The following is a 27,701-nucleotide window of genomic DNA, read 5'->3' as shown; positions in this document are numbered from 1 at the left end:
AACAAAGATGAAGCTTTTGAAAAATTTCTTTTATATAAAGTAGAGGTTGAGAATCAGTTAAACAAAAGAATTAAAAGGGTTAGATCTGATAGAGGTGGAGAATATATTTTGTTAAATTATTTTTGTGAAAAAGAAGGAATTATACATGAGATAACACCTCCTTATTCTCCCGAGTTTAATGGTGTTGCAAAAAGGAAAAATAGAACAATAAAAGAAACAATGAATTCTTTGCTTGTGAGTTCTTCTGCACCTGATAACTTGTGGGGTGAAGCTATTTTGTCTGCATGTTTTTTTACAAAATAGGATACCTCATAAGAAGATAAAGAAAACACCTTATGAGTTATGGAAAGGGTTTACTCCAAACTTAAAATATTTGAAAGTGTGGGGGTGTCTTGCAAATGTTTTATTGCCTGATCCTAAAAAGAGGAAAATTACCTCTAAAACTTCTGATTGTATGTTTATTAGGTATGTTGAACAAAGTGTAGCGTATCGTTTTTTAGTTTTAAAAAGTGATGTTTTAGACTAAAACACAATTGTAGAGACTAAGGATGCTGAATTTTTTAAACATATTTTTCCCTTAAAAATTAAGTATGTTTCTAAACCTGTTGAAAATTCAGAGTTTGAACAAAATTTAAATGAGGATTTGGTTTTAAAGAGAAGTAAAAGGCAAAGGAAAGAAACTCAATTTTTGGCTGTCTAAAGTTTGAAATCAAATCAATAATGTTTTTTGATCATTAACCAAATTAATTTTCTAAACGTTTTGTCTTCCCAACATTTTCAGACAGGAGGTTAAATGCATTTTACATTTGTGTGACCCCAACGTTTCCAGACAAGCTTTTAAACAATTTTTATGACAGTGTAACCGAGCCTTTAATCCGATGGTAACCCCCCAACGTTCATGTCCACCTTCGAGCTATATATAGCCATGTGTGCAGACAAAGCGGTACAAGCCTCTTGTGTTTTCGGGTTCTCTCCTCCCTCTGTCAATTCGTCTGTGTTCGTCTGTGCTTCCATTTAGTTTCCGTTGTTCTATTCCCTCATTCCACCGAGGAGGTGCTTGTTTAATCCTGGGGAACTGCCGGTCGTCGGAGGTTGTGCCAGAATAGTTCTTAAGGACGGTGTTCTTCCGGGCACGACTCGAGCAATTCGTACCTCGCCGTTCGCATTTCTGCTAGTGCCGCCAACAATAACTTCATCTATCTTTATGACATTCCTATTAAGCAAGTCAACTTCTTCTTTTGAAACAGAAGGATCCAGATCTTCATCAATTCTGGTTGGAGCAGAAGCAGAGAAGACGAACTTGGTGTCTAGAGCGTTTTTTTGAGAAGCCATTTCAAATCCAGAAGTCAAATTCATATTAAAATGTTGTATAAAGACATCTACCTAAAAAATATTACATTGAGTTACAGACAGCTGGATGGCAATATTGCAGGTGTATGCACGTCACTTTGCTTTGTCCCTTTCCTAAACTGAAGGTTCTGCGAAGGAGCGTACTTAGGACTTGGACGACGACTTGGGACTGGGTCTTATATATTGGAGCTTCATTTACAAACACAAATACCTCATAGATTTTGCAGATCAGAGACCGAAGACTAAGCACAGACTTGACCTCAACATCATTTCATCCTTCAGGTTCCTATTTTCTCCTTTGCTCCTTCTTTATTGTTAGATCTATTCACTGGATTCATTGCTTTTATGTTTAGATCTGTTAAATTATCTATTCATGAAGATTGTATTTTATGAATCATCTTTTCAATAAAAAAAAAAAAGTGCATCTTAGGGAAGAGAGTCTTGAATCTACTACCTGTTGAAGATTCTCTTATGTTTGTTTTCTAGTTTTTAGGTGAAATAGATCCCATTCTGTTTTGCCTGGGAACTGATCAGTGGTAGATTATTTTTTCAGTTTCGTTCTTTTTTTTTTTTTTGGGCTTTACGGGATTAACACGCACGTATTATTGACAGTTTAAGTTTTTTATGATTAACTATTGTTGTAAATTTCATTTTTAGCATATAAATATAAATAATTAAATAAAAATTTAATATGTTAAAAATAAATATTTCTAATTAATGTTCAGATTTTCAATATATTTCTGTTGTGATTGAATATATATAATTTGAACAAAAGAACAAGATGAATGTTCACATCGTAATACAAAAATAAATCAATATACGTTTGATATCATAACAAAAGTCTGAAAGAAATATAGGTCTAACATAGGCAAATTAAGACTAGTTTAATTTTTTTTAATAAGCTTTATCATTGAATGTTATGTACACATTACCGGAAAAAATTAATGTTCATGCAATTACTCAATTTTATAATTATAACTTCATAAGAATGGTTTTTATACAATTCAGTAAAAACAAGAATAAATATATTTTATGGATTAAGAATCACTTTTACCCTTAAATTTTACCCTCAATTAGAGTCTATGAGCACTTTAAACTTGATATTGGGTTACTTTTATCACTGAACATTTGAAAGGAGCTACCTCATCATCCTACTATCCACGTGTCGTTAAATTTTGTCAATGGACCACACATTTTGCTGAGATAGCTTTTTTAAAATATTTTTACAATAAAATATAATCTTAAAATGATCTTTGCTATTCATTTTAAGTTAATTTTTTTATTTATTTTAATATTATATTTATCATAATAAAAAATTATAAAAAATTATAATATTAAATCTAAATTGCCTTCTGTGCTCGTTAAGAGATGATCACCATGTTACTCATCACCCTTGATAAGATATGGATCGCTTAGACTTCAAGAATTTTTTAAATTTTTATATTTATCAAAATAAAAATTAAATTATTTTAAGACAGGTTTAGGCTGGACTGTCTAAGTTAAAATTAAATTTTTTTATAATTTTACAAATTAATTATTTAGATACACCTTGGACAGTTGGATATAATTTGAGCAATTCAACTTAATATTAAATTTTTTTATAATTTCTATACTTGACTATCTAGATGTACATTGGACTATAAAGATTTAATAACAATTTTTTATAATTTTTATTTTAAGAAATACAATATTAAAAATATTCAAAAATAAATTCAAAATGAAAGGTATAAATCAATTTAAGATAAAATGAAGCGCCCATATTAGGATGAGCATTGATGAGCAAAATTTGGATTATCTTCATAGTCTATCTTAATATATCTCTCCAACCCTAATCTTAACCATTCATTTAATAATTGTTTTGGTTTAATTGTGTGAAATTTCTAATTATGGTATTAAAATAAATATAGTATTCATTTAATGGTTATTATTAATAAGCATGATGATCTTAAAGAATTATTATGGAAAGTCCCTCTACAAGAACAAAAAGCATATTCCTTCTTCATCCTCCATCATCCTTATCATCTCAATAGTAAGGGAAGACTTTATATGGCGAACCAAGTTTGCCTACGGAAGACCCCTGAATAGACAACAGATGAAAATTCCACTTTAATTGAAATTTCCACTAAATAGTAAGGTCCCATAACAGATAGAGACTCAGACCCACCAGTTATTCCCAAAACTAAAAGACACACCTACACCAGGACCAACTTAAGAAAATAAGGATCAAGCTGCTTGGGAAGAAGAACAACTAGAACATCTCAATCATAATAGCCTTGTTGCTAGAAGGCGCTAAAAGGAAGAAAAGACTTGGCTCAATCTATCACATGATTAGGAATGCATACATCAAAGCCAGTGTTGATCATGGAAGGAATTTACTTTTAGTTATCTTTGCTTTTCATGTATTTGTCTTGTTGTAATATTATCAAAAGTCACCTTTGACTTTTAGACAAAGCAGTCTACTTTAAGTCGTTTCAATTTGTTTTACCCTTGCTTTTACTTTTACCCTATCTAAAGTCATCATGCATGTAACTATGGTTTGTTTGTTTGTAATCATGAAACGTTTGTTCTCATCCTCCACTCTAGGTCTATATAAGGAGGACCCAGTTGCACTTGTAAGGTGGAACTTGTTTAGGAATAAAAATCTTGTGTTTTCTCTTAATTACGTCTCTCTAAACTCCTTATCTCTCTTGAAATTTTGATTCTTTAATATCCTATATCTATTATAATTTAGATTTAAGTATGCTTTGCACTTGCCTTTTTGAGGAACTTGTGCTTTAGAAAGAATCTGACCAAAAATCCATGTGTGTGAGCCCATGTCACTATGCTTAGAGATTCGTGGGTTGAAGTGTCAAGGGGTTGAGGATCCTAAAATGGCCTGTGTTTGCCCAAGAGAAGCATTGAGGGTGCCTTACCTAGATTTCTATATCATGTAGAATTGAGACACAAGGATCTTTGGGACTAGGCGCATATGAGTCCTACCCTTATGGAATCAAAGCCTCACTCTTTCTTAACTGATATTAGATATTGTTGATAAAAGTGAGTAAGGAGATATCTCAGAAAACATGAGTGGATTTTCAGAAAGCTCTTTTTCAAAAATCCCAACTATAGTCCTTGACCCTGTAAATCTTTCTTCAACCTTTTCTTTTGATAATCTTCCTTCTACTGTAAAAAGAACCCTTACTTAGAAAATAGAAAACCTTATATAAGTTTGCAGGATATGCTGTCCTTTGTTTGGAATCCTAAGCGGTGGAGGATGCTGACAGATTTACTTTAAATAGAGAATAACTTTTGTTTGGTTGGGACCCTAAGGGGGTGGATTTTTCCTTAAAAGTTAGATAGCTGTCTGGTATGATGAGACACTTGAGGAGTAAAAGTCTTTGATATAATTAACTATATCCAAAAACTATTGAACTTGAGTTTTGGATAAGTTTTCATTAGGAAAGTTTAATAATTCCTCTGTAATATATGGGCTAGGTTGGTATTGTCCATCTTGAATTAGCATACCCAAAAATACTATTTGGGCTGCACCAATGTATCATTTTCAGTTTGAGAGCATGATCCCATATTATTGAATGATCTTGCAAAATTGAGCTAAAAGGTTTTTATGCTCTTGTTCTGTTTCTGAGAATAACAAGATATCATCTATATAGATAAGAGCTCTGTGGATAATGGGCTTAAAATTATGATCATGGCCTTTTAAAATAGAGATGGGTCAGTCTTGAGTCCAAAAGGTATGAGTATCTATTGGTATTGAGAATTTGGACTACAGAAGGCTATCTTGTATCTGTCTGTAGGATTATTTCAAGTTGCCAGAATCTTGCTTTGAGGTTAAATTTTGAAAATATTTTGGCCTGCTTTAAAGGTACATTTTGAGTGTTGATCTTGGGTAGAGGAAATTTATCCTCTTAAAGGAAAGCATTTAAAGGTTTATAATCAATCACCAACCTCTTCTTTCCTCTTTGCTTTTTAGATCTCTTTTCTACACAAAAAGCTTGGCAAGCCTAATCTGATTTTATGGGTTCAACGAGACCTTGTTTGAGTAATACTGCACATTCTTCTCTAGCCAAAGAAAGATCTTCTGGATTCATCCTAGGATAGGATGCTTTTGTGGGGTTAACATCCTCATTCTTTTTGAAAGGAAGTTTTATATAAAAAAACTCCTTATTTTTCCACAGAAGAGATGGATGCTGAAATTAATCATGACTTTCACAGCAAAATTCAAAAAGTTGATCCCTGATGTTTTCATATCCTGGAGGAGCCTATTGGATTTCCATTATACTTGAGATATTAGTGTATTCTCTGAAAAACTCTCAATGTTACATAGTATAGTAATCTCGGTAACTTACCCTCAATGCCTCTCGTGGGCAAGCTCAGTCTATTTTAGGATCTTCAACCCCTTGACACTTTAATCCACAAATCTCTAAGCATAGTGACATGGGCTCACACACATAGATTGTTGGTCAGATTCTTTTTATGCACAAGTTCCTCAAAGAGGAAAGTGCAGAACATACTTGAATTTGAATTATAACAAATATATGATATTAAAGAATTAAGCTTTCAGGAGAGAGAAAGAGTTTAGAGAGACTTAATTAAGAAAACACATAGGATTTTTATTCCTAAACAAGTTCTACCATACAAATACAACTAAGTCCTCCTTATATAGACTTAGAGTGGATGATGAAAATAGACGTTTCATGATTATAAATGGACAAACTATAATCACATGCCTGATGACTTTAAATAGGGTAAAAGTAAAAGTAGGGGTAAAACAAACTGACATGATTTAAAATAGACTACTTTGTCTAAAAGTCAAAAGTGACTTTTGACAATAGTACAACAAAAAAAATACATGAAAAGTAGAGATGACTAAAATTAGTTTCCTTCTGTGATTAGTGTAAGCTTTAATAGATACACTCCTAATCATGTGATACATTAAGCTAAGTCTTTCCTTCCTTTCAACGCATTCTAGCAGCAAGGCTGTTGTGATTGAGTTGTTCTAGTTGTTCTTCTTCCTAAGTAGCTTGATCCTTATCTTCTTGATTGGATCTTAGTGCAAGTATGTCTTTTAGTTCTTGGAATAACTAGTAAGTCTAGGTCTTTATCTGATATGGGTCTTAATTCTCTGATGAAAATGGCAGAGGTATGGATGATGATGCTCCATCATAGGATTCTATCCAAGTAAAGTATCTTTTTTATACAGTAAGGCTTATGAGCTATTTAAGGAATCGATATTGGACAAATGGAGAAGGATCACTTGGTAGGATAGGCTAGTGAGGGATTGGACTAAGAGAGGTACATTTGAGATGAGGATTTGGAACAAGATAATTATTCATTTGACATTAAAATTCATTTAATTCAGTTAAAGTGAAATTTTCATGTGTTGTCTAGTTACTGATGGTCTTCCATAAACAAACTTGGTTGGCCACATAAAGTCTTCCCTTACTTTTGAGATGATAAGGGTGATGAAGGATGAAGAAGGAATATGCCTTTTATTCACATAGAAGGACTTCCCATAATAATTCTTTTTGGACTACTCTAGAGAGTTCTTTGTGCCATCTGGAGATAGGTGAGAACCGTTCAAGGAGCTTCCATAGGGTTGTACCTTCAAAAGCTAAGTCATACAAAAAATGATACATTTCCAAAGGAGGAATAGCTATGACATAAATAAAAAAGAGAGGATAATGACCAAATGTACCACATGAGTTCATCTAGAATAGGGCCTCTGATGAAGAGAATGGCAAGGTAAGGAGCTTGAATATCAGAACATTCAAGTTAAGTTTGGATATGTGATTTCTAAAAGAGGATGTGGAGCTAGTAAAATAAGCTTCTTTTGGCTAATTTTTGGACTTCTGGGACAATAGTTAGATTGTGCCTTATAGGAAAAACTAAGTTTCTAAGCATTATGTTTAGAATGAAAAGGGGTAGCTTTTTTAGGTCGAGTGAGGTAATCAGCAATGGTGTTGTGGTTTCTTTTAATATGTTAGACTGTGAATTTATAACAAGAAAACCAATCTTTCTATCAAAGGAGTTAGGCTTCAGGAAGAACTTTCCTATTTTGGTTTAGGATTTTAGGGAATGACATGTTGTCCATTTCTACCACAAAGCGATAGGTACTGAGGTGGAAACTGAATTTTTCAATGCCACATTTCATAGCTAGGACTTCTTTATAAGCTAAGTAGTAATAAGGATGTCAACCCCATAAAAGCATCCTATCCTGGGATGAATCTAGAAGATCTTGCTTTGGCTAGAAAAGAATGTGCAACACCTCATTGAACTCATAAAGTCAGATTAGGCTTGCTAAAGAGATATAAAAAACAACAAGGAAAGAAGAGGTTAGTGATTAATTATAAACCTCTAAATGCTTTCCTTTAAGATGATAAATTTTCTTTTCCTAAGATCAACAATCAAATTGTACATTTAAAGCAGGCCAAAATATTTTCAAAATTTAACCTTAGAGCATGATTCTAGCAACTTGGAATAGATCCTATAGATAGATACAAGATGGCCTTCTATATTCTAAATGCCAAATATCAATGGATAGTCATGCCCTTTGGACTCAAGACTGCCCTATTTCTATTTTAAAAGGCCATGATTAGAATATTTGACCCTATTATCCATAGAGCTCTCATTTATATAGATGATATCTTGTTATTCTCAAAAACAGAATAGGAGCATAAAAACTTTTAGCTCAATTTTACAAGATCATCCAACAGTACAAGATCATGCTCTTAGCCTGGAAAGGATACATTGGTATAACCCAAATAGAATTTTTATGTATACTAATTCAAGATGGACAGTACCAACCTAGCCCATATATTGCTGAGGAATTATTACACTTTCCTAATGAAAACTTATCCAAAACTCAAGTTTAATAGTTTTTAGGTATAGTTAATTATATCAGAGACTTTACTCCTTATTCCTTAGGTTTCTTATCACACCAGCAAGCTGTCCAAACTTTTAAGGAAAAATCCACCCTCTTAGGGTCCCAACCAAACAAAAGCTGTTTGCCATTTAAAGCAAATTTGTTAGCATCCTCTGCTACTTAAGATTCCTAACAAAGGGTAGTGTATCCTGTAAACTGATGCTAGTGATTACTTTTGGGGAGCTTCCTTGAAGAAGTAAATGGGAAAATACATTATTGTAGTCATGCCAGTGGAGAATTCAAACCTTCTAAAAATCATTACCACATAGCTTATAAAGAAGTCCTAGCTGTAAAATATGGCATTGAAAAATTTAGTTTCCACCTTAGTACCTTCCACTTTATGGTAGAAATGGACAGGATCTTTCTAGAGAGCTGGTTGGGATTATGGGTTCCAGGCTTCTTAAAGACAAAATTTAAAATACCATCCTATACCCTGTGAAGGATAGGAGGTTTTATAGTATGAATATCTCTTTGAACACTATAAAATTGTTTCTCATAATTATTGATTCATTCCAAGGGTATCATGTCAGCTAACTATTCAATAGGCAACTATCTCAAGATTTGCAGAATTGAAGGATTCTTTGAATTTATGGCATCCATGAATAAAGCATCACCAATTACATTAAGAAAACCAAGATCATCTAATAGTGAAGAGTGGCCATGATAGCATCAAGCTCCTGTTCAACTCTATGAATCTGGATATAAACTTTTAGTCTTTTGGAGATTTTTTTCAATAAGCTTGATATTGAAATCAAGTGTGATAGTAAGGACTAAACTTCCTTAGTTAAGGGTAGTCAACATGGTTCTAATCAAAGCATTGTCATATGACTTGAAGGCAGTGTCCAACAAAGCAACTCTGGCCATGGCTGCCATGCCCTTCCTTCCATGGAAAGTAAGAATATGGGTTGCTCTAATATGGAGGTAGGTGTAACCCTAGTTGAAGTTCATCAGGTAATAAAGTAATGAATGTATGCTTAAGATTAACATCACCAGTGCCACCTAGCATATAATATTGCTCAAACATTCATTGAAAATGTCTGTAAAGATCTTGATGATTAAGTGAGCAACATTTCATTTCAAAAAATTCTTATTAGCTCCTTTTGAAAATGATGTTAAAGTCATCAAGAAATTCTTTATGAATTACTCTAAGGAACTAAGAGGCATTGAGGTGTGTTTCTAATCTTATTGTATTCATTAAGAGTTTAGATCCACTCTTTTAGGTTTCCAGTCATTCTGGAGATGAATTTTGAAAGAACTTCTTGCATGGTAACATCAGCCCTTGTCATTTGTAAATCAATCCAAGCACTAAATTCTTGAAGCTTATCTCTCTATTTAAATGGAGGAACATCATCAAATGTAAACTAGGGACTAGATGCAGGTTTGAAGTTTGAATCTTAATAGATAGGTGTATACTAAACACCTTCCATAGGTGCTGCTTCTGATTCTTCATTAAGAGGATCTTCTATAACAAGTTCTGTTCTAGATTCTCTCTCGGTTCCTCCTTGAGCTTGTTGCTATTGAGGTTGAGATTGGACTATAGCAATTTTTGATAAATCAACCAGGTGGTCTATTTCAAAATCTTTGTATTTTATGGAAACCTTTATTGAGGCTACAAAATTTGAATCTTCTTACTCATAAAAAAACCTAGTCAAAAATGGCATTTCTCATATAAGCAATTGTTCTAGAAGGGTTTGAGGGATCTTTAATCCCTTTTAGTTTCTCAAATGTAGTTGGTAGTTTGGGTTTTGGTGGGGAAGGAGGTAGTGTTTTTTATAGGCAAAAGTTTTTTTAATAATTTGGTAAATGATGGTGAAGCTTGGTATTTTTAAGGCTTTTGGTAACAAGGTGGATTATAGATTACAGGTGATTTTGGCTTTTAAGAGGGTTGTTTCTAGGCTCTTCTAAGAACTAGATAAGACATTTTGAACACTTTATTATAATCAGTCCCAGTTGGGTAAGTTAGGGGCATAGTGGTATAAGATGGGAATTGTTTAGTCATTGTAGGAAAAGTTAGATAGGACTCATAAATAGTTTTGGACTGGTTTTGGGCTAGGTTCGCTTCTATTTGTTGTAATTATCTCTTTACTTCAAAAATTTCTCTTTGCTTTTTGAAAAATTCTGGTACATCATATCCTTGGTTGATAAATCTAAGAAGTTCTGCATCCAGCTTCTATTTTTATGGATAGAGTCTGTGATAAAGATTCTATACTCGATCATTGATTTGATTAACTTATAATGACAAGTTTTCTATTGTAAGGGATAGGTGATCAAGTTTGGAATCTATCTCGTGAAGAACTCTATTTTGGCTGATAGCATTCTAAGATTGCCAGTTAAGAACTTCTTTTGTTGGTGTGATAGGCTTGAAAGTGCCTTAAGAGGAGACATTTTTTTGTGGGACAAAGGGTCTACTAGACACTTTGATCCTTTCATATGTTTTTCTTTCAAGAGGAGGAAATTCCTCTTCATAAGGTCTTATCATGGCAATATAAGGCAGAGCTTGTATTGGTACAGATGGGATTATTAGAATTATGGGTTCAGGCATTTATAGAACAGTGGGAATTATTAGGTCTAGATTTTCCAAGGGAAGGAGATCTTCATGTCCATTTCTCTAGCTTCTATTGCAGACAAAGAGCACCCTCTGATTGAGTGGTTTGATGCAGATGCTTAGCTTGTTTTATGTCTCACACATTAATGATCACTTTATTTAGGACTGTGCCCCTATAATGTGTTCCCCTAGTTGTGATGATAATGAATATCCTATTTATTTTAATACCATAATTAGCAATCTCACACCATTAAACCAAAACAATATTTAAATAAATTGTTGAGATTTGATACTAAGAGATGTATAGAGAAAAAGTATAGAAAGATGCAAATCCTTTTCTCTCCTCTATCACCTTCAAACAATCTCTCACTGCCTTATGTTACTGACCATGTCAAGATCAAACTTCAACTGAGCGTTCACGTCATGCATGTTCTTCCCTCCTTCACTCCTACCTACTAAATCCTTCATCATCCGCCAATCAAACTTCCTTAATGGCATTACCCTCCCCTACTTTACCAACCCTCATCATTCACTGAAGCTGAAAAAGGTTGCATTACTCTACTCCTACAACTCTTTGTAACCTCAGAGAACTCAAAGTCCTTAATAAGGGTGGTATGGGCACCATCTTCCTCATTCACAAGGCCTTGGCAAGGATTGCATGGAGTGGATGAAAGCACAAAGAAGGAGAAGGGGTATGGTGTGGACTGTATGGTGTGAAGATTTGAAACCAGAGAGTTAGTTTTGATTTCGTGGGCATGCATGTGTTAAAGAGCAAGAACTGGTTTGGTAAGGAGTAGGTGAAAGCCACCATGGCTACCAAAAGAGGCTGCCTGTGGATGAACAAAACGATAGTTGTCCTCTATAATGTTAGCCCACTATGAGCTAGAGGATGTTGGAGAAGATTTCATCGATAGTGGTTTTAGCCAAAGATCTCTGTACTGGCACAAAATAAGGTACTATATCTCTTACGATGTATTCTTGAAGAGGCTGAATGGGTGATTTGTGACTTTGATTTAGAAGGGGACAATCTTCTAAACATGGAAGATTTCACAAAGCTAATGAATAAGGAAGAAGACAATGAGTATGTGAGGAGAGAGGAAGATGGGAGACAGAGAGAGGAAGTGGGGGGAGATAGAGGAGAGAAGGAGATGGGTAGAGAGATAGTATATGAATATTTATTAATAAAAAAATATTATAAGAGATAAAGAATGAATATTTTATAACAAAAACATTAAAACATACAAACGAGGGATTCGCTTAATGGACGTTAGGTGTGTTAAAGGTAAGATGATGAGCTAGTGCATTTCTCATGTTTAGAGACAGAAATGACATCAAGTTGAGTGTAGGATATTCGTAAACCTTAAAGAAAAAGTTCAGGAATAAAAGTGATCCTCAATCCTATTTTTATCAATTAATTGTTAATATTTATTTTAATTAATAAGATAAATATTTCAATAACTTGGTAAGACATGCATTTTATATCTTTTTATTGTTTCCAAGCATGCACACATATATTATTATCGATTATATAATATGCTTCAAGCTTAAAAAAGTGCACATATATATTATGTGCAAATAGGCACTAATCTTCTAGTCTTGGTTTGATGAACTAACGTACCTCTTGATTTTCTTTGATTATTTTTTTGAATGTACAATATGTGTCTTTCTTCTCATCCAAGTTCCAATCCTCATTTCTAACATATCACATGAGGGTTGAAGCTGAACCATACTAATTTAGGAGAAAACTTAGGAAACACACAAGATAAAGGAAACAAAATAAAGAAATGAAACAAAGGTAAGAAAGAAACAAAATAGAAGAAACAAAAACAAAAGATAATGATTAAGACTAAGATGACTAGAGCACCTGCCTCTAGTAACATTAGCTTTCGAAAATACTGTAAGAGTTGTTCAAGCTTTTGATCACATTTGAATTCATCACAGAATTTTTGTAGTAAACATAGCTTGCAATAGAGATTTAACAAACTCAAGAGACAATCCTCATTTATAACAATATTAAAAAAAATACATAAGATCATGCCTCACATATATAGGAAAAAGAAAGAAGACTCAGATGAAAACCTTAAACCTAGAAGACTAGTCAAAGTTGGCACTTCCTCTTTTATATTTTAGGAAAGTTTCCTAAATCATGAAGATTCAACAATAATGATGGAATTAAAGACCATCTAGAATATTTTCTAGAACCTAAAGTTAGACTCTAAGTAAGATCATCCTAATAAATGCTAATAAATAAAAAAGATTCAGCATATGCTAAAATACAAAACAGGAAACAAAGTGAAAGTCAAATCTAATAAAATTGAAAACTAAACAGTCTTCTAATCTAAGTCTAATTAAGACTAGAATCATTCCATTAAGCCTCTAAATCTTGTAAAAAACATGATCCTCATTCAACACAACATTTATCATATGGTGAATTAGAAATGTCCTTTGTTTTTTATTAGTGAGACACATGGGCTTGAATCCTCATTGGACTAAGCTTCTTCTAACATGTTTTACATCATTCATGGACCTAAAATAGACTTGATTTTGTGATCCATTATGGCTTGAGCTTGAATCAACTTATACTCCACCATCAAGCTTTAAGGTATATGAGCTCTTTATTAAGTTAGGCTCACAGTGTATGGATCATCCAAAAGAACCCTCCTTGGATGCATTCTTAATGTCTTGGGCTCCCATCAGTAGGCCTCTAAAAACATGGTAGTAGATCCTAATTAAAAACACTAAGCTTGCACCTATAGACTTAGACCTTATTGAACATGTTTGGACTTGCTTTTAAAAATACTTGAGCTCCTCCTAGCATGCCGTTGTTATTGCTTAAGCCATGAACCATTTGGTCTAGCTTCTCCACCTTAGTTGGGTTATGCAAAGTTCTTCATTGCCCCCCAGACTCATAGTAGACTAATCTTGTAAGTCTATAATAGGAGTAAAAGAAAAATTAGTAACACTAAGAATAATTGTCATACCATATTTACCTTGAAAGCACTTGTGAAGATAGTCATTTAAGCTTGATATATCATGAAGAGAATTATCACAATGCAACTTCATCCTCTTCTAAAGCTTTAGCTTGGGACTATATGGCCATGTCAAATTTTCAAAGTCAAAGATGATCTTTCTTTTATGCTCCCTATAATCTATTGTCTAAGCAAAATGAGTCATACAAACATAAGCAAAATTCAAACACAATGCTAGATTAGCACATGATAGTGTCACAGACTCATGTCTAAACGAATAGAAGCATATTAGGGGAAAACCCTTTAGCAAAGTCTTATCATGAACCAGCCAGCATTTCTTCCTAATATCCCTAAATCAACACTTATACTAAAAAAGTAAGAGTTACTCAATGAGCTTTAGAGCACATAACTTGCTTATCTCCCACAATTGAAAACTGACTAGATCTTAATTATGTGAACAGGTCCAATAAACTTAAAACAATTCCATCCAAAAACTTAGGAAAATATTCCTAAGTTATCATACATAATATCATTAAGACTAAGGTCTAATTGAATGCAGTCAGTATTATCTTCTTAGGGTAGCAACAACAACATGGAATGTGATAAATTATAAGGATGGGGGGCCAAGTCTCATTAGGCTTGATTCACATATGCATACTTTGAGCGCAAGCTTATTAAGGTTAAAACACATGCTCAAGAATATATTGTCTAATGTTCATGAATTGACTCACTTTCCAATTAATACATTAATCAATAGCTTGTTCATTTAAGTTGTGAAGATTGAAGAAAGCCCTTGCCAGAACTTAAATTTTCAATGAACTAAATTTCAGCTCAAATCATCAGATGATTGCTGATGAGAGGACTAAGAACTAGGTTAATTAATGCATTCCTCTTTATAAGACAGATAAAAAGGGAAGGTCACTTTAAGCTATGTGAGTCTCACTGTGAGAGTCCAATAATAACAAAGAACTAGGGAACTCATAGAAAGCTCAATTGACTATGTAAACATGGGATTTATTTTCTACAAAAAGAAAGCCTATATCAATAGTTCTTTGTTTTAAATTTAATACAATAGGGAAAGCAGTGGGTTCCATAACGATAGAAAACTATCCTGTAATGCAACATGTCAAAACTCAAGGCTATAAACTAAAATTCTTAAATTATCCCAAAAGATTTGCTTCCTTAATTATAAGATCCAATTTTTATGAAACATAATATTAATAACATGCTAGCATAACAAGATACCCACTCAAAACATATATTTCACACTTGGCAATAAATACATGAGATATGTATTCTAAGAGTATTAAACAAAGAGAAAATAAATTGTATTCAAACCCAACCTTCCATAAATTTCAATGAAGAATAACATACAATTAACACAAAAAGTGACATATAGAGCAAGAAGGAGAGGTTGGCCAAGAGAAAAAAATAGAGCGAGAGAGAGAGAGAGAGAGATGGCAGCACCTCGCCTGTGTGAGCAAAGCATCTATTTAGGTAGTTCTCGTCCATCCAATGATGTAAGTCATCAAGTTAGATCATCCTAATCTTATCATTAGAGCTCTATTGGTGGTGCTATGGCTGTGATGGCGGTTGTTTCAAGTGTGGGTAGTGGTATGGTGGCTGATAATATTGGTGAACGTAAGGGACATAATGCAGCAGATACATCATCATCTATTGTGGCATCATCACTATAGCCGAAGTTGGATACTAGATGGTCTTATTCTCCTTAATTTCACAAGATCCCCTTGGAATCTCATTTATATGCACAACATCTAAACCCTGCAAGAGTGGATGAGTACAACTTGGAAGAGAATAGTCAAAATTGTTAGTAATCAAAAGTTCCACATCATAAGAGTTGAGCAGAAATTTATCTTTTGAAAATTGGAAGAGATCTTTAATCCTTGGAGTCAAATTTTGACACTCAAATTTAGGATTCTTTTTTTAAAAATGATTTGAATTAGAAATCTTTTCTTTCTCACAAGTACCAAAATATAAATAAAAAGTTTAATCCCTTGAGTACCTACAACAAATTCAATAGTAATAACAAAATCCAAATAATATGAAAGCTTTTTAGCCACAAGATTCATATAAAAATAATTCCTTCAAACAAAAAAATTCATGTAAAAATGAAAAGTTAATGTGTGGAGTTCAAAGATTTTTAAAGTTAAAAAATCTTTAGGAATAATAAAGACTATCCTATAAAAATATTTCTTAATGCCATTTGAAGAAGGTAAATGTTCAATGATTCTTGAGGACAAGAATTCAACTGGTGGCTCCTTAGGGCATGATTCTCTGGTGACTTACAACATACTAGAACCACATGACAAAGAATGATTGTGATGGTTAGTAATAAAAAAAAAATCCCCTTACAATTACTTTCAACCTTACTTTTCTCACAATTCTCTTGATTATTCTTTTCCCCTTTTTGCACAATCAACTTATTATTCTCATTATTATTCTCAATACTATCATTTTTTTTTCATTTCTCTCAATATTTTCTTTTTCACTCATCTATTTCTCTCTCTCAAGATCTTTTTCTCACTCATTTTCTTTTTCTTTCTCAATATGCTATTTTTTCTCACTCTGTATGCTTTCAATATTCTGATTTGATCCTTAGCACAAAATTGCATAGCCTCAAGATGTGTAATTAAATACAATAGTTTTGTAGGTAATTAGGGGGATGCACAATGGAAAATTGAAAAACTTTATAACCACAATCTTGCCTATAAATCCATCAACATTGTTTAAATTGAGTAGAATTATATAACTCATACCTTTTGTAGAGTAATCTTTTGAGTTCTTTTCATGTTAAATTCTTAAAATCGATGCTTTAGATTAGCTCCCTTTATCAATATCCACATCAATGGTTACTCCAACTCAAACTATGCCCTAACACCATAGATCACAAATATCCATACATCCTCTCCCTCTAGGTGTCTGTACATTCTCTTTGAGGTGAACGTGGCTCTCTCTAATTTTCTATCTAGGAAAAAAGCCCTAGCCTAGCCTAGCTATCTCTTATAGAGGTTTGTTATATTAGATTCAGAAGAATTTTTGAATTAATCTTAATTTGAATTCAAATTAAATAAGTCTAGTTTAAATTTAAATATATCCAATAGACTAAATTCAAACTATTTAAATTAATTTAAATTAAATTATCTAGAGCCAAATTTGAATTTAATATATCACATAGATTAAATTTAAATTATCTTATCCTATCATTTATAAAATCTAAGATATCTTATTGATTCAAATGTAAAACTAATATAAGATCACATTATATCATATTAGTTATTAAATCTAATCTATCTCATATAATTAAATTTTAACTAATATAATATAATATAATATAATATATATATATATATATTTAAAATTTTTAAACCATATATATATATAAAATTTGTCCGCCCTAAATTGAATGTCACATCTATTAAATCTAGACAATAATATGGATATTATAGCTCGAGTTAGGCTATTATTGTATGCAATCTTGTAGGACTATATAATGTTGAAAGTGGGCCAATAATATTATTTACCCATGAGTTTCAAGTGACATTTAGTAAGACATTGTGACTACCTAAATCATATGAAGATAAGTGATTTGATGTAACCTATCATACAATCATATCATACCCTTTTTGTCACACAATATTTTAGTCAAGTGTGAGACATGAAAACATCATCATCATTTTATTTGACTATTACTTTCTCGATATTTAAGTAGACTGACAAAAAGAAATGGAAAACTCTTCCATATATAGGAGTATATCTATGCAATTCTTAGTCTCACTCATCGAGGGGCCTGAATATATCTCTCTATTAATGTGAAAGAAAAATTTTATCTTGACCACTCATGTTTCTTTACATGAAATTCACTATGTAATGTCTACCTAACATTACCAAATTATCACACTTAATTCTTAAAAAGCAAATTAGAGATCCTTTAAACCTCTAAGATTTTCAAAATCATAATTATCAAAAATATTGATAACAAATACATTTAAATGATATGGGACTCTAAAACCTTTGTAAAATTGCTGAAAATTATTCAAATGTAAGTATTTATGCTTAATGGAAGCCTATAGGCTACATAAATACCATAAAGTGTGAAAACCAAACCAAAACAATTCATTTAAGCAATGTGGTCATATGCCATGGCATGTGACACATGTGCCATGACATGTGGTATAGAGCCATAAATTCATGCTCTATAACATGCATCGCGGCGTGTACACCATGTGCATGTTGCGACACATATATCAATAATATATAGAATAACTCATAACTAATCAATTAATAAGAATAACTGTGAACAAGTAAAACTCATATAAATATATATAAATATAAACACATATCCATTTTCATAAAACCAATTTCATTCACTAGCATGATCACTCTACCATCTGATCCTCTATATCAACTAAAGGCTCTACTAGACCAATCACACATGTACTAATTTAAGCACACTATTAGTGGTAGAATTACCCAGTTAAAGGTATTCTACCCCACTTTCAGACTATGGTTTCCCCCTATCACATGTAATCAGGGTGTCATTACTCTTACACCGCATCATATTAATGCTCAGGAGTCTAAATCTCCAACATCATATCTGTATGGGCACTTAGGAGAGAATATCCAACATCGTACCTAAATAGCTACTCAAGAGAAGAATTCTTGAACATTGCCATAATCAAGCACTCAGGAGAATATATGCCATATGGTTTTTTACTACTTCTCCCTACAGGTGAACTCTCACTCCTAATATGATCATGCTCACTTTTTTCATATATAATCCATATATCTATAACTAACCATATAAATAACTTTTTCAACTTTTAACTCTAAAAAACATTTTTCCATAAATGATTCATTACATAATTCCAATTAGTTTCAATATAAATCATGCAAGTTTCTTGAATTATTCTAGTGATTGAAAACACATACATTACATTATACAATTACTCATAAACAGTTAAACTAATTAATCAAATAAAATAAATTATTCAGTTACCTTAACTTTTCTGTCACTAAAAAGGTTACTTGTAGTATTCACTTAGTAACTTGCATTCATTACCTCAAGTCGCACACATAGTATGTCAACTTACACAAATTAGTACTGTTAGTCAATTGCCAAATTGACTAAAAGTATTAATTATCACTATTAACTACAATCAACCACTTACTTCCTTTCACTCAATTATACTAGGTCTCAATTACCCTCTTTAATCTTTTTATCACATCTGTAAACCCCGACATACCTTAGATCAAAATTCTCACCCTTTTTGATTTACCTATTTAGGTTAAATTAAGCTTATTACTTAAAAGCTTAATCATTAATTCCCAAACTAGTTACAAAACCTTCTTTTGATTCATAAAAATATTTTTACTACCAAAGTGTAAGAAATCAACCCCTTAAAACTCCCTAATACAATTTTTCTATAACCCAAACTAAGAAAGAATATGGTTTAAGAGCTTAGGGTGGTACAAAACTTATATGACAAGCAATAGGTCGAAAATATCCTCCAAAGATCTAAACTTCCTTGCCCTAGCAAAACTCATGCCCTCCTTCTCTCCTTCATGTCTCTTCCTCTCTTTTCCCAACTAGCTTTCAAATTGAGCCACATTTGAGATAACAAATTTCTATGTCATGTACCATAGCACGTGAAGTATATGTTGCAATGTTTGGCATATTGAATGAACTCTCACTACTACTCAGTTGCTTCATTCTGGAACACAATTCTTCCATCCAATCTTATCCATTCAAGAGTATAACAAGTCAAAATATTAAATCACCATCTAAAAATCCCAATCATCTAATGAATTCACTAATTTACTGATTTACCCTTAATTAGCAATTAGTTTCAAGATTAAGAATTTAGGATGTTACACACTATAGTTGATCACAACATTTATGATCACTTGATTAAAGGTGACTTTTTCCTATGTTAAAACCTAGTGTTCTTTATGTAGGAATCTATGATGATCTCAGGTCTGAAGGATTAGTGACATATATGAATAAGCTTTTAACCTAATATATAGAGCTATCTCATAACGAGTTGGTCCAGCATTCTATTCTCTAACAAATACCTATGATTTTGATTTGTATCTCCATAGATGATTAACACATAATCATGAAACAAAATCATAGTAGTCTTGCTTCATCATTGTTCCTATAAAGACGACTGATTAGGGAAGTGTAGGACAATCACTATGATTTATCCAAGGAAATAATTATCACAGTGAATATGCAAACAAAGTAATATTAAAGAGAAAACTTCTTAATAAAGCACAATGTTCACAATACAATGATTAGCTTATGGCACAATTTCAACCATGTTTTTCTATTGAAAGGAACATAACAATTTCTGGATCTAACATGCTTAGCTTATCCTAAAAATTTTCATGGATGACCTAATAAGATATGAAAATATTGTGTAGGGGTAACATCACATTGAACTTCATCTTCATAACTACCTAATTTTCAAGAAACTAGAACCTACTTAGACACCCTAAACACATCATCATCATACAAATAATATATATGGCTTGTGATGGTCAATGGTAGGGAAATATAATTTCTTAACTATTAGAATACTAACAATATTCCAACTAACATTACCATTAGTAGTCATATGACAATCTTTCTCTTTGATAAAGAAACAAGTATGGAACTCATCAATATCATTATAGAATGATAATCATCAATACATCCATGTCAAGAAAAAAATAGGATTTAGTAGAACAAGAGAGAAAGGGAACCTTACCACGCACCCCTTATTTGTATACACTCAAATAATATAAATAATCACTTATGCATCAATCAAAATTTGACTTTTCAATAATGAACACAATAGCCTTATACCACTCAAAACTCATTTTACGAATATCCAAAAGTGAAACAAAAATGAAAATCATGAAATAAAAAACAAACAATAGGAATCTTGAGAACCAAAATTGCAAGAAACAACAAGAAAGATGAAGAAACTCATAGACACAAAAGGGACGAAAATTGGAAGGTAGATAGGAAAGTGCTACCTCAAGAAGAAAAATAGGAATGTGAGTACTTGCAAGCAAGGCAAATGCAAAGATTAGGAAAGTAATCGAAATAGAAAAGTAACAAATAGGAAAGTGACCAAAATAGGAAGATAATTTTTTGACCATCCAAATTTAATAAATTTAAAACTTTATGTGACTTGGAGATAAAGGAACATTGAACCTGCAATCTTTCAATCAACACAATTTTTTTTCAATTTTCATTTTTTTCATCTTTTCTTAGCATACTAACATACCTTTTTTAAATACAACCACATCTTTTTTCTAATTTGGACAAATTTTGTATATTTTCTTTTTTTTATGCAAAAACAAACACAATAAAACAAACAAGTCAAAAAAATGGAGAATAGTGGTGGTGGTAAAAGATGGTCACAAGAGAAAAATCAAAAAATAGGAAAAAATGAAAATATGGTAAAGAAGAGACAAAGAGAATGAAATTGAGGAAGAATGGAGCAGAGGAAGAATTTTGAAAATCACAAAGAAGAAAGGACAAGAGAATTGAATCAACTTGCAAGCTTGGCTTTGATAGCAACTAATAAGAGGTAGAACCTGGGAAACACACAAGACAAAGGAAACAATTCAAAGAAATAAAATAAAGGAGAGAAAGAAAGAAAATAGAAGGGGGAAAAACAAAGGATAATGATCAAGGTTAGGATGACAACAATAAATGCCTATAGCAACCTTTACCTTTGAAGATATTATAAGAGTTTATCAGACTCTTGATCATGTCTATATTCATCCTAAGATTCTTACAAGCAAGCGTAGCTTGCAATAGAGTTTTAATAAACTCAAGAGACAATTCTCACTCATAACATTCCTAAAAAAATACATAAGATGGTAACTTATATATATATATATATATATATGAGAAAAAGAAAGAATACCCAAATGAACACCTTGAGCCAAAAAGGCTAGTTAAAGTTGGCGCCTTCTCTTGTAGATTTTAGAAAAGTTTCCTGAATCATGAAGATTTAGTAATAATGATGGAATTATTGACCTTATATGAAACATGTTGAAATATAAAATAGGAAACAATGCAAAGTCAAATCTAATAATAATAAATTAGGAAACTAAACAAACTTGCAATATGAGCCTAATTAATACTAGAATCATGCCATTAAGCCTTCATATCTTGTAAAAAACGTGCTCCTCATCAAATACCACATTTATCACATGCTAAATTAGAAATCTCCTTTGTTTTGATCAGTAGGATGCATGAGCTTAAGTCCTCACTAGACTAGGCTTCTTCTAACATGTTTTGCATCACTAATAGGCCCAAAATAAACTTTATTTTTTGATCCATTATGGCTTGGGTTTGACTTAACTTATAATCCATAATTAGGCCCTTATTTGATTGGTTTTTGGACTTATCTTCAAGGTACATGGGCTTTTTGCAAGGTTGGGCTTGCAACATATGGATCATCATAAAAGAAGGCTCCTTGAACACCTTGATGTCTTGGGCTCCTATTAATAGGCCTCCAAAACATGATAATGAATCCTCAAAAATACTAAGCTTGCACTTATAGATTTGGACCTTATTGAACACATGTAGACTTGCTTCTAAATTGATTTAAGCTCCTCTAAGCACACAAATGTCAACCCATAAGACCCCAGAATCTGATCTCAATGCCCCAGTTGCTTTAAGAAGACATGCACTATTCATAGCTTTTAAATTCAGCAACCCTAAACCCCCTACCTCCTTTGGCTGATACATACATTTCCAACTTACTAAATGCATTTTCCTTTCCTCGGTCTTATGGCCTCAAATAAAAGCTCTCTAAATATTTTCAAACTTATCATAAGTGGCTACAGGAAGCTGGGCAACCATCATCAGATATATTGGAATAAATCTAATAACAAACTTAGCTAAGGTAATTCTTCCTACCATACTTAAACATTTTGCTTTCTAACCTGATAGTCTTCTCTTTACTTTCTCTAATACAAAATCAAAACTCCTCTTCTTAGAACGCCCATAATTAATAGGCATTCTAAAGTATTTGCCAAATTCCTCAACTTCTTGAAACCTGGACATCTCAAATAAATCCTCTTTAACTTTTCTATCAGTATTATTTGGGAATAAAATAGTAGACTTCTCAAAACTAACTTTTTACCTTGACATACAACAAAAATCCTCCAAATACTCTAAAACACATCTCATTTGTGAAACTGTGGCCTCTCTAAAAAGTAACAAATCATTAGCAAACATTAAATGTGAAACTTCAGGTCCATCCCTTCCAACTTTAAAAGCTTTCCATTGCCCACTAACTCTAGCATCATTAATTCTATGACCCAATTTCTCCATAATCAAAACAAACAAATAAGGTGAGAGTGGATCACCTTGTCTAATTCCCCTAGAAGGAGAAAAGAACTCAAAGCAACATCCATTCCACAAAACACTTGTTGAGATAGACCACACACATTTCATAATAACCTCAATAAGAGTCTCACCAAAACCAGCTTCCTTTAACATATCTTCAATACATGACCACCTAACCCTATCATAGGCCTTTTTAATATCAATCTTAATGGCAAAGAAACTCTTCCTACTATGCAAAATTTCATGAGCAATAACTAAGTTCTCCTGAATGTGACAACCAGGTATAAAGCTAACTTGATTAGGAGAAACCAAGCAAATAAGTAAGTGCTTTAACCTATTAACAATCAACTTAGGAATACACTCGTAAATGACATTACATAGTCCAATTGGCCTCATCTGCCTCATACTTTCAGGTTTATCAACTTTAGGAATCAATGCCAAAAGAGTACTATTAATTCTACTCATATTATCATCCCCTGCATATATATTCCTCACCACCTTGCACACATCCTCTCCAATATCATTCCAGAATCTATGATAAAAAAGAGTAGGAAATCCATCACTACCAAGTGCTTTACATGCACCAATAGAGAACATAGCTCTCTTTATTTCATTATTTATAATAGGCCTCTCTAAAAAAAAGCCTTTTCTGATTAGAAATTCTGTCAAAAGTAGTCAGAGTAATAACAACTCTTTGTTGCTCCTCCTCATCTGAAAAGAGCTTCTTATAAAAATCTAATGCCATTCTACAGAGTTCTTCCTGATTGTCAACCTATTGCTTATAATCATTTTTCAACATTTTAACTCTATTCCTCCCAAGCCTTCTAATTACTTTTAAATGATAATATCTTGTGTTTCAGTCTCCATCCATAATCCATTAAGCCTGTGACTTTTGAAACCATAGAATCACTTCTTGCTTAAGGACATTAGAAAGTTCATCTTGTAGCTTTCTCTCAAGATTAAGGAGATGTTGATAAGGTCTAGCAAGACTACCAATCTTTCTTTAAACCCTATCCAAATGACGTAACAAACTCCTTTTTTTACCTTTAATATTTCTAAACACTTCCTTGTTCCATTTCTATAATTTATCCCTCATATTCATAAGACCCTCACAAGCATCTTCACCTTTTCTCCAACTCCTTCTGACAACCATTAAAATCATCATGAAATGTCCAGGCTGCCTCAAGTCTAAAAGGCCTTCCTCTTCGACAAATATCATTTTCAACTAAAGACACCAATAATGGATTATCATCAGAACAATCAATACGAGGCAAAATAGTAATACTAGCATCTTGAAATCAACTTCTCCAATTTGCATTACATAAATCTCGATCCAACCTTTCAAAGATACTTTCATATCCAGGAATTAAAGGGCCTCTCCAAGTAAATCTTTGACCATAACTTTGCACATCCATCAAGCAGCAGAGATCAATACACCTACTAAATCGGAGACATTTGGCCATGTTAACTTCAACCCCCTTTGCTTCTCTTCCACACCCTTAATATCATTCAAGTCTCCAATAACCAACCATTCCAGATTCATAGTCATGGAAATTCTCTCCATATCCTCCCAAAACTCATGTTTTGCTTCCTCTCATGGAAAGACATAAGCAATAGTAAGCATCCAAGGCCTCTCATTAGCAAACGACACCATTAAATGACAAAATTGAGGATTGTCCTTTACCACATTCACCTTTACAGCCATATCTTTCCAACCAATCCAAATACCCCTAACAAAACCACATCCCTCAATAGTAAAATACTCATAAAACCCAAGTTTTAGAAATAAAATACTGGCATTATTTCTACTAACTCTAGTTTCAACAAGAGCTAGCAAATCAATTTTCTTTTCATTAACAATCATCTGAACACCCCTTTCAAAACTCCTACTCCCTGCACCTCTGCAATTCCAGACAAAAAACTTTTTATCACTAATCATTAAAACAATAATTTAATCAATGGAAAGTTCTGCCTTAGATCCTTCAGCAACAACATTAACCTCATCATCATTTGTATTCATATCTATAGTCTAATAAGTTTCCATCCAAACTATATTATCAAGTGGTCTCATACCAATAGAACCCTCTAATTGTGCACATTTAGAGGGAATCATACTACTAACCACTATATTTTGATCAATCTCAGCTAAAGCAATTCTATTATGAATAGAATCAATAATATGACTTCCAAGAGAAACAATAGCATTTTCTTGGTCCTTCCTCAAAAGAGCTACAAGAATTTCTTTTTGAGAAATAGCTATAGCCACACGTTCCTGTCTTGATCTCCTTTCATCAACAGAGATTTGCTTTCCTCTAGAAATAGAACTATTAGCATACTAAATTAGCCCTTGTACAAACCAGTCTTCCTTAGCATCCTCTATCACAACCTTCTTCAAAGATCTTTGGGACTGCCTAACCTTAGTACTCTTGTTACTAACATTCATATCAACCCCATTAATAACTTCCACCTTATCACTCTGTTCCCTACCCTCTCCCTCATCCTCCTAATATAAACCTCTAAACCTAGATACATCAAGACCTCTTTGATCAACCCTCCTTCTACCAAATTCACCCCAGCTAGGTCTATTCTGTCTTCAAAAATCTCTATGTTGAACTAGTGATCAAGTTCTAAAAAATCTCTCCTTTTTTAGCTCAGCAATAGCTTCATCAACCACTGGGTCACAATAAGCTTGTCTATGACCATAATCCTTCTCAACATGACCAAATTTCCCACAATTAAAGTAGAGCAAATGCAAACCTTCATATTCAATTACAAAATCCTCCCCTTCTAAAAGAAATTTTGGCAGCAGAGCAGTATCAGTCAATTTGGACACATGCTCTTGCATATTTTCCTTTAGTTAACAGAGAAGTGGAAACATCAACCTTAACTATCTTCCCAATCCTATTACCAACAACTTCTAGAATATCCTCATCATAATATTCTAAAGGTAAATCAGGGAAATGAATCCAAACTAGTAATTAATCAATCATTATAGTAACAAGATCAAAGTTTAGAGTCCATTATCTAATCACCAAATAATGATCCATCATCATCCATGGACCACCCTTCACTACTCGATCAAAGTCATCAATATTTGAAAAACGAACCACAAAAAAATCATTCATCAGATCCATAATAGTGACTTCCCTATCTTTTGCCCACATTCTTGAAATAAACTCCTCCATCCTCTTAAGACCAGCTCTAAAACCAATCAGCTTAACCACAAGAGTGTGCTCAAAAGGTTTTCGGATATGCTCCTTCTCCTCCTTAGATAGAATAAATTCGGGGATAAGCCAATTACCTTTTTGATTCTCAACAATCTAAACTCCAACCTTTCGCTTCTCCTTGATTTCAGGTCCCTCGCTTTCAGCATTCCCTATTGAAACACCCTTTACCATCTGACTAAAGGATTTCTTGCCAAAGCCACCATTTCCAGAGCTATAAATCAACCTTGTATTTGTAAAATCCCCCTCATTAGTTGAAACGCCCTTGATTTTCTTTGTGCTCCACTAAAGAAGATCATCTTCTTCAAGAGATTTTCAACCATTGCCTAGCACAGGGAAGTCCGTCAACAAGAGCATTTTACAAGCCATTGATCAAGCATTTGTGATTTGGGAATGTACAGATATTCCAAACATATCTGGTGGCTATTGGATTGAGTATTGGCATGGCGAACTCATTTTATTATTCATACCATGCCTTGATAAGGAAAGACTTCAATTTACTTTTCATGTTGGAGATATTAATTTTAGGGAGAAGGGAAGAAAGTTAGAAACAAAGAAGTGTGGGTGGCGTGTAGCATGTGAAGAAGATGTTGAAGCATTGCGAAGAACAGGAAGTGAAGGAAGTAGTAGTAGTGATGATCCAGAAAGCTACCACAGTGTCAATGAAGATGATGTGGACATCCAATCACCTCTTCCAAAACGCCAACAATTGGGGTAAATGATTTAACTTATGCACATCAACATTTTTTCCCTTTTTTATGGATATCTTATACTTTTTTTTTTAAGTGCATATAGCACCAACAACGTTGACATCATTCACAGCTCAATCGCCTCTTACAAAATGCAAAAAAAATTAGAATGAATTTTTCAAGCTATGTAAGTTAGATCTTTTTTTTTTTCTTATCAAAATTTATGCTTTTATAATTTTTCTTGGAGTTATGGATACAAGGTGCTTTTATTTTAAAATATATAAACACTGAATATTTGATAATATTACATCCCATATAATTTTTGTTCTTTTTTATTTTAACAGATTCAAGTCCTACAAATGAAGGTTGAAGTCATAATTTGAAAAAAAAAAAAAAAACAAGAAGTAAAGTCCGCGCAATGACATTTGTTGAGAAAACTTGTATTATTAATTTTAAATAATTTGATCTTTATGATTATATTTTTGTTGATATTATGTTGCCCACGTGAGGGGCAATTTGTTTTCGTTAATAAAGATGATGTAGGCATCCAATCACCTCTCGCCAAATGCCAAAAATTGGAATAAATGATTCATCGTGTGCACATCAATATTATTTTTTATTACATA

General features: G+C 32.8%; 1 long non-coding RNA gene across 2 annotated transcripts; it reads left to right on the top strand.

The window, feature by feature from the left end:
• Positions 1–1,512: 1,512 nt before the first annotated feature.
• Positions 1,513–27,701, top strand: LOC129318148 (uncharacterized). 2 transcript variants are annotated; one of them, XR_008595177.1, is made up of 3 exons: positions 1,513–1,632; positions 26,915–27,100; positions 27,420–27,701. It is a non-coding gene; the product is annotated as an uncharacterized LOC129318148 (long non-coding RNA). The 2 variants fall into 2 exon arrangements; XR_008595176.1 differs by having other exon boundaries at positions 1,567–1,632; positions 22,224–27,100.

This window comes from Prosopis cineraria, unplaced genomic scaffold, assembly GCF_029017545.1.
Source record: "Prosopis cineraria cultivar Desert tree isolate PC_DT_omini unplaced genomic scaffold, ASM2901754v1 PC8, whole genome shotgun sequence".
Lineage (NCBI taxonomy): Eukaryota > Viridiplantae > Streptophyta > Magnoliopsida > Fabales > Fabaceae > Prosopis > Prosopis cineraria.
The sequence above is the reverse complement of the archived record's forward strand: the minus strand, read 5'-3'. Positions and strand labels throughout refer to the sequence as shown.